Source organism: Esox lucius, chromosome 4 (assembly GCF_011004845.1).
Source record: "Esox lucius isolate fEsoLuc1 chromosome 4, fEsoLuc1.pri, whole genome shotgun sequence".
Lineage (NCBI taxonomy): Eukaryota > Metazoa > Chordata > Actinopteri > Esociformes > Esocidae > Esox > Esox lucius.
In genome coordinates, this window is record NC_047572.1 from 13,089,426 (window position 1) to 13,098,425 (window position 9,000).

The following is a 9,000-nucleotide window of genomic DNA, read 5'->3' on the forward strand; positions in this document are numbered from 1 at the left end:
CCAAAGCACAACGAAATAGGACAACTTATGATTTCGAGGTTTGCATAGGCTTAAAAAAATAAAATAAAATCTCATTCGAGATTCGGGGCTACACTCAAAACATCCGGGGCTGAAGCCCCGGCAAAATCGGCTGGCGCCGCCCCTGGGGTTTACTCATGAAAGTGATCATGAAACAAGTGGCAGTAGTGATGACACTGATTTTGAGCCAGGGTCGCTTTCCTCCAGTCCAAAAGATTGCTGCACTTTTGATTTTGAAGTTTCATTTCAGAAATTGATTGAATTTATGCCTGAAACAGTGACATACTCACAAGTTCTCTAAAACAAAAAAAGGAATACACAATTTTGAAGCCTGGTATCTGGACGCATGTGATAAATCATCACATTTGGTGAGAAGTGAAATGCCCCTGCACATTTACTTTTAAAAGAGCCAAGGTCTATCCATCAGTCACAGACAAATATATTGTAATCAGAGGCAACTGTAAGGAGTGTCGTGGCCAAATTCACATAAAATGTGACAAAAAGCCTGAAATAAACAGCACAATGATGTTCAGGTGTTCGCTTAAAAACACTGATGACTCCCTGCATACTGGCTGTTCCAAACGTCCGATGTCTGGTAACTTGCGTGTGCAGATATCCAAAGAACTGTGTGAGGGTAGAAAGGAACCTCATGTATGGAGGGCATCAGAGGCAATAAAGCTGATGGATTTTGGAGATCCTGAGCCAAGTCATCTGCTTAATTTGGCCACCCTGCGCAAAGCAAAGCAGGAGAGAAATTATTTGGAATTAGGCGACAAGGATCCTGTTCTGTTATTGCAGATGCTGAAATACAGTGCCCCTCACAGTGGTAGCATTAAAGACATTGGACTAGACAAGTTTTTTTGTCACTATTGGAGCCAAACACAAATGTATATGTACAAGACATTATTAAAGACATCTACTAACCCCACTGTGAGTTTTGATGCAACTGGTTCAGTGGTGAGGAAACTACAGACCAAATGGCAAGTCTGGCTATATATTCCTTTGTCAGGGTGTTGTGGCAGGGGGTGAGAGCTCAAGTGTCCCAGTGGTGCAAATGCTGTCAGAGAGACATGATGTTAATGCCATAACACATTGGCTGACAGAATGGATACGCGCAGGTGTGAGTGACTTTTCTCTGGCTTTGCTCTGAGCTTTGGTCAAGGCTTTTACTTCTCATCCTGATCTTAAGACCTACATCAATGAATGTTGTGGTGTCTTACTCTGTAGACAGTCAGCAAAAGTCCCACCTTGTTTCGTGCGGGTTGATGTTGCTCACTGCATCAAGATGATCTGCCGGTGGGACTGCTTGAAAAAAAAAACACATCGCATTAAAGATTTTTTTGTTAGGTCAATAGCTCAGCTTCTCATGTCACAATCCATGGACGATGCAAGAGAGCTACTAAGATGCATTACTATTGTGGCTCTTAGCAGTGACAGCTCTGGAGCCCCCCTCATTTCAGAAAGGTGCAAGAAATACCTAAAAGCCAGAATTGCAGAAGAGTGTGTCATCATTCCAGATGTAGAGGGTGCGGACCTGGAAGAAGTGGATCCATGTGACCAAACACAGACAGACCTGCAGCAGTGGGTAACAGATATATGTGAGGAGAGCAGGTCACTTGCCACATCTAATGGTGATCATGACAATATGCACTTCCTCCCTGAGATTATTCCAAATATAATCTGGCTTGCAAATTACTTACCTCTCTGGACAGGGGTAATGATCCCTCACTTCCAGAGTTCCAAAATCACTGCAAGTTCAGCCAATGTCGAAGCCAAAAACATCAAACGCGGCCTTTTCAAGCATGAACACTTACCTATTCGAGTGGATCGATTCATTGCTCGACATCTGTCCTTCATTGAAGGCAACATGCATATTTTTTCTGCCAAACAAAAGAGTGTGGAAAAAGGTGAAGAGGATGAGCCTGTTGCAACAGAGATCGACACAGGAGTCAGTCCACTACCCACCACAACCTGCAGGATTGATGGAAGGCCAGAGATGGATGCTTCCTGCTCTGGGAAGTCTGACACTGTCACAAACATCCATCCAACAGATGAAGAAGCTGTTGAAAACTGGAGAGGCTTAGCAGTTCCACCCAAAAAGAGGAAGAGGAGTTCATACCTCTCTCCTTGTCCTGAATGGCTCCATGCAGATCCATCTGTGAGAGGGAAAAGACTCAAAGTGGACCAGTTGAAAAATTTAAACAATCAACAGCCTGTTAAACTCAGGAAATCAAGAATCTCTGTGCTGAACACATGTGCATTTGATGCTTTTTGTCAATGCTTATGTTGTGCTTACTGTGATAGTGTAACTTTTGAAAATATTGTTTGCAATGAGGATTCCAACAACCTCAACTTCACGCAGGTATCAAGTCCTATGTATTGTCCTTTGTTCAGAGTTAGTCAGCACATCTGCGTTAAGTTTCTCATGCCCATTTCCTCTCAACTTTCATGAGTAAAACAAAAGAATGAAAACCAGTGGTGTTTAAGAGTACATTTATATTTACTGTCATAAATATTAGTAACACCCCCTCTTTTTTGGGAAGCACAGGGGATATGATCACTAGTATAGCCAGCATCCATTTAGGGCAGTAAATTAATTAGGCTTTAGCCATCAGAGATTCATTAATTTACTGCAACTGCCTTTGGAGCAAGGGATCTAACATTTAGGAGTTCCATTTTGAGATGTGAGGTGATACAGTCATTTTTATTTGTGACCCGAGGTGGAGGAAGGCTCTATCTTAATAAGGTTGCTATCGTTAGCACTACCTTGTTTCACTTTTCGCAGCCTGGAACGAGTCACAGTGGCAATAGGTAAAACTAACTACTCTGGCTATGCTATTGACAGACTCCACTATGCTACCAGGCTGGCTAACTGCCTGTGGCCTGACCTGCACCCTATCTCATGGTGAGGCTACTAGGATGGAGTCCGTCGCTCTTCAGCATACGTTTTCCTACCCTTTGTCATGATACTGCAAATTACATTTGTATGCAGTCATTGACCTTTTATTATCCTTGAGATTATAGAACTTGAAGAGTGTCCACCTATGGCAAATTAAATTGTTTTGACACGATTACAATTCAGACAGAAAACACCATGTGTTAGTTTAACTATTTATCAGACTATTTATCGGAGACATGCACAACAATACTTTATGTCTTGGTGTTCTGCTCCTCTGGGGTAACGCACTGCCGTCACATGATTGTGTATACGATACTACCAAGAATAACATCATCACACTAATATTATTAATAGCAATCCCCACAGGCAATGAGCAAGGTATGCAGTAGTGATCCCTACTGAATTCCAAGCCATGAAGTCCAAGGAACACTCTGTAGACCTGGAAGAATATTAAAACCACCAAGACCCTTCCTAAAGCCCGCTGTCCGGTCCAACTAAGCAACTGGGCAAAAAGTTCCTTGGACAGGGAGATTACTAAGAACCCAATGGCTACTCTAATTAACACAGCTTCAGATTTGCTCTAAAGAAATGGGAGAACCTGCCAGTTCTTTGCAGCATTTTGTATATCAGGCCTTTATGGTAGAGTGGCTAGATGAAAGCCACTGCTCAGTAAAAGGCATACAGTGGATATAGAAAAGAATCACCCCCTTTAAAATAATGAAAACGGAAATGAAAACAGACAAAAAAAAGTGTTTTATTCAGCTGTATTTACAACTTATAACATCCTAGTGAAAGATATAATATCAACAAAAATTACAAATTATATAACAGAATCACTGAGTTGGAAAAATAATCACCCCCCTCCTAAACATGACTTGTAAACCCAACCAGGTGTAGTTAATCACCTTCTCAATAGTACACAAAGCCAATTGACTTTCAACTCTGATATGGTCATTTTGATTAGCTCAGCATGAAACAAGCTTTTCCTGAAGCATTTCGATCCTTGGTAGTGCAACTGAAGAAAACAATCCACTATGGGTGGCAAGGCATTGTGAAAAGATCTCCGGGATAAAGTTGTGGACAGGCACAAGTCAGGAAATGGATACAAAAAATTGTAAAAGGCTTTATCAGTGCCTAGAAGCACAGTGAAGTCTATTCTTAAGAAGTGGAAGGTATTTGGTACAACACAGACCCTCCCTGGGTCAGGATGTCGCTCCAAACTGGATGAAAGAGCCAGGAAGAAACTGGTCAGAGAGGCTACCAAGAGGCCTACAGCAACTCTGAAGCAGTTGCAGGAATTCATAACAAAGAGTGGTCATTGTGTGCATGTGACAACAATATCACAAATTCTCCACAAATGTGGCTTGTATGGGAGGGTTGCAAGAAAAAAGCCACTCCTCAAGAAAGGCCACATGCAGTCACGACTGAGCTTTGCCAAGGCCACTTGGAAAAAGGTGTTATGGTCAGATGAGACTAAAATTGAATTATTTGGCCTCAACACCGAACGATATGTCTGGCGAAAATCCAATACAGCTCACCATCCAAATAACACCATTCCTACAGTAAAGCATGGAGGTGGTAACATCATGTTATGGGGTTGTTTCTCTGCAGCAGGGACTGGAGCACTTGTCAGGATAGAAGGAAAAATGGATGGGACAAAATACTGTCAAATTCTTGAGGAAAATATGCTGTTCTCTGCCAGAAAGTTGTCAATGGAAAGAAGATTTACCTTCCAACATGACAATGACCCAAAGCACACAGCAAACCTGACCACACAGTGGTTGAAGTAGAAAAAGGTGAATGTCTTTGCATGGCCTAGTCAGAATCCGGACCTAAACCCCATTGAAAATCTGTGGAATGACTTGAAGACAGCAGTCCACAAACGGTCACCATCAAATTTAACTGAACTTGAGCAATTCTGCAAAGAAGAGTGGTCAAATATTACAACATCTAGATGTGCAAAGTTAGTAGAGACATATCCCAACAGACTAAAAGCTGTAATTAAACCAAAAGGTGGTTCAACAAAATACTGACACAAGGGGGTGATCCTTTTTCCAACTCAGTGATTATGTTTTTTATTTTTGTAATTTTGTTGGTGTTATATCTTTCACTTTCCTGAAGCATGAGTTTCTTGACTACTTCAGCCCGGGTGATGGACGAGTCCACCTCTGAGCCCTCATCCTCTGCTTCCTCAATGTAAGACGTGACGGCGGGATTGAGTAGATCCTTGAAGTACTCCTTCCACCGCCCGACAACATCCCCAGTTGAGGTCAACAGCTGCCCACCTCTACTGTAAACAGTGTTGGTAGGGCACTGTTTCCCTCTCCTGAGGTGCCGGACGGTTTGCCAGAATCTCTTCGAGGTCAGCCGATAGTCCTTCTCCATGGCCTCACCGAACTCCTCCCAGGCCCGAGTTATTGCCTCCACAACCACCTGGGCTGCAGTCCGCTTGGCCTGCCGGTAACCGTTACCTGCCTCAGGAGTCCCACAAGCCAACCAGGCCTGATAGGTCTCCTTCTTCAGCTTGACAGCATCCCTCACTTCGCATACGAGCCCCAACCCTGGGCATGGCTCCAGGGTGGGGCCCCGGCTGCGCCATACTGGGCGACGTCACGGTCCTCAAAATGTTTTCTGTCAATAAAGGGTTTTGAACTGCTCTTAGTCTGACCCGTCGCCTAGGACCTGTTTGCCTTGGGAGACCATACCAGGGGCATATAGCCCTAGACAACATAGCTCCTAAGGTCACTTGGGTACTCAAACCCCTCCACCACATTAAGGTGGCAGTTCATGGAGGAGCTAATTCAGATGTGCAAAGCTTGTAGAGGTACTGCTGGATGATTTCGATAAAATCAGTTTTCTTGGGTGCCAAATATTTGTTTTGATGGACCACCTGCAAGAAAGCCGATGATGGACAGATAACACGTTTAAGGAAGAGGGTGTCATTTAAAGGACTATTCCCACTTGAAAACATTAAACTGTAAACTTGATGTGGTCTGAGAATCATGTACTGTACCTCTGTGGGGTAATCATGTGATGTCAGTTACATGGGGGGGTTTGTTTCCTCTTCACACATTAAAAGCAATTTGTGTTTTTTTTTTTTCTCATGTTATCATTAATGTTCAATTATAGCGAGAGCAAAGTGTCTTTATTTTGTATTGTACTGTATATCAACTGTTTACATCTACCAAACACCTGACCAATGAATTATCACAAATTAATTTATTAAATTTCCCTGCGCCTACGGGTCGGGGATAGGTCTCTCACTGTTGTTTGTGCCTACGGGCCGAACGGCAGTGCAGAGTACCCGACCTTCTTGGAGTCTCTGGGAGGGGTGCTGGAAAGTGCTCTGACTGGGGACTCTATTGTTCTACTGAGGGACTTCAACGCCCACGTGGGCAACGACAGTGACACCTGGAGGGGCGTGATTGGGAGGAACGGCCCCCCTGATCTGAACCCGAGTGGTGTTCAGTTATTGGACTTCTGTGCTAGTCACAGTTTGTCCATAACGAACACCATGTTCAAGCATAAGGGTGTCCATCAGTGCACATGGCACCAGGACACCCTAGGCCGCAGGTCGATGATCGACTTTGTTGTCGTCTCATCTGACCTGCGGTCGTATGTCTTGGACACTCGGGTGAAGAGAGGGGCGGAGCTGTCAACTGATCACCACCTGGTGGTGAGTTGGATCCGATGGCGGGGGAGAGAGCTGGACAGACTCGGCAGGCCCAAGCGTACTGTAAGGGTCTGCTGGGAACGTCTGGCTGAGTCTCCTGTCAGAGAGATCTTTAACTCCCACCTCCGGCAGAGCTTCGACTGGATCCCGAGGGAGGCTGGAGATATTGAGTCCGAGTGGACCATGTTCTCCACCGCCATTGTCGAAGCGGCCGCTCGGAGCTGTGGCCGTAAGGTCTCCGGTGCCTGTCGAGGCGGCAATCCCCGAACCCGGTGGTGGACACCGGAAGTAAGGGATGCCGTCAAGCTGAAGAAGGAGTCCTATCAGGCCTGGTTGGCTTGTGGGACTCCTGACGCAGCTGACGGGTACCGACAGGCCAAGCGGGCTGCAGCCCGGGTGGTTGTGGAGGCAAAAACTCGGGCCTGGGAGGAGTTCGGTGAGGCCATGGAGAAGGACTATCGGCTGGCCTCGAAGAGATTCTGGCAAACCATCCGGCGCCTCAGGAGAGGGAAACAGTGCCCTACCAACACTGTTTACAGTAGAGGTGGGCAGCTGTTGACCTCAACTGAGGATGTCGTCGGGCGGTGGAAGGAGCACTTTGAGGATCTCCTCAATCCCGCTGTCTCTTCTTCCATTGAGGAAGCAGAGGATGAGGGCTCAGAAGTGGACTCGTCCATCACCCGGGCTGAAGTCACTGAGGTGGTCAAGAAACTCCTCGGTGGCAAGGCACCGGGGGTGGATGAGATCCGCCCTGAGTACCTCAAGTCTCTGGATGTTGTGGGGCTGTCTTGGTTGACACACCTGTGCAACATCGCGTGGCGGTCGGGGACAGTGCCTCTGGGATGGCAGACCGGGGTGGTGGTCCCTCTTTTTAAGAAGGGGGACCGGAGGGTGTGTTCCAACTATAGGGGGATCACACTTCTCAGCCTCCCCGGGAAAGTCTATGCCAGGGTTCTGGAGAGGAGAATACGGCCGATAGTAGATCCTTGGATTCAGGAGGAACAGTGTGGTTTTCGTCTGGGCCGTGGAACACTGGACCAGCTCTATACCCTCTACAGGGTGATGGAGGGTTCATAGGAGTTTGCCCAACCAATCCACATGTGTTTTGTGGATTTGGAGAAGGCATTCGACTGTGTCCCTCGCGGCATCCTGTGGAGGGTGCTTCGGGAATATGGGGTCCTGGGTCCCTTGCTAAGGGCTGTCAGGTCCCTGTACGACCGAAGCAGGAGCTTGGTCCGCATTGCCGGCAGTAAGTCAGACTTGTTCCCTGTGCATGTTGGACTCCGGCAGGGCTGCCCTTTGTCACCGGTTCTGTTCGTAATTTTTATGGACAGAATTTCTAGGCGCAGCCAGGGGCCGGAGGGTGTCAGGTTTGGGGACCACACGATTTCGTCTCTTCTCTTTGCAGATGATGTTGTCGTGTTGGCCCCTTCAAGCCAGGACCTTCAGCATGCACTTGGACGGTTTGCAGCCGAGTGTGAAGCGGTGGGGATGAAAATCAGTACCTCCAAATCCGAGGCCATGGTCCTCAGTCGGAAAAGGGTGGCTTGCCCACTTCAGGTTGGTGGAGAGTGCCTGCCTCAAGTGGAGGAGTTTAAGTATCTAGGGGTCTTGTTCACGAGTGAGGGAAGGATGGAACGGGAGATTGACAGACGGATCGGTGCAGCTTCTGCAGTAATGCAGTCGATGTATCGGTCTGTCGTGGTGAAGAAAGAGCTGAGCCGCAAGGCGAAGCTCTCGATTTACCAGTCAATCTACGTTCCTACTCTCACCTATGGTCATGAGCTTTGGGTCATGACCGAAAGGACAAGATCCCGGATACAGGCGGCCGAAATGAGCTTTCTCCGCAGGGTGGCCGGGCGATCCCTTAGAGATAGGGTGAGAAGCTCGGTCACCCGGGAGGAGCTCAGAGTAGAGCCGCTGCTCCTCCACATCGAGAGGGGTCAGCTGAGGTGGCTTGGGCATCTTTTTCGGATGCCTCCGGAATGCCTTCCTGGGAAGGTGTTCCGGTCCCGTCCCACCGGGAGGAGACCCCAGGGAAGACCTAGGACACGCTGGAGGGACTATGTCTCCCGGCTGGCCTGGGAACGCCCCGGTGTCCCCCCGGAAGAGCTAGAGGAAGTGTCTGGGGAGAGGGAAGTCTGGGCATCCCTGCTTAGACTGCTGCCCCCGCGACCCGGCCCCGGATAAGCGGAAGAAGATGGTATGGTATGGTATAATTTATTAAATCATTTTAAATGTTCAATCTCACCATTTCTTGGTTCTTATTAAATATTCCTTTTGTAGATGGTTTATATGTGTGTGGTTTTGGCAAATTAAGATGTAAAACATTCTGTACAATCATGGCACTGTGTTTTTTCATTTCTCTATGACATTGTTTAAGCAGAGCCCAATTCAGATATTTTGTTCA

General features: G+C 46.9%; 1 long non-coding RNA gene across 1 annotated transcript; it reads right to left on the reverse strand.

Annotated features, from left to right (window-relative positions):
• Window positions 1-1,024: 1,024 nt before the first annotated feature.
• LOC114839089 lies at window positions 1,025-1,752 on the reverse strand. Its single transcript, XR_003781730.2, has 4 exons — window positions 1,719-1,752; window positions 1,496-1,591; window positions 1,266-1,320; window positions 1,025-1,075 (listed from the first exon to the last, which is right to left on the reverse strand). It is a non-coding gene; the product is annotated as an uncharacterized LOC114839089 (long non-coding RNA).
• Between the last annotated feature and the right edge of the window lie 7,248 nt (window positions 1,753-9,000).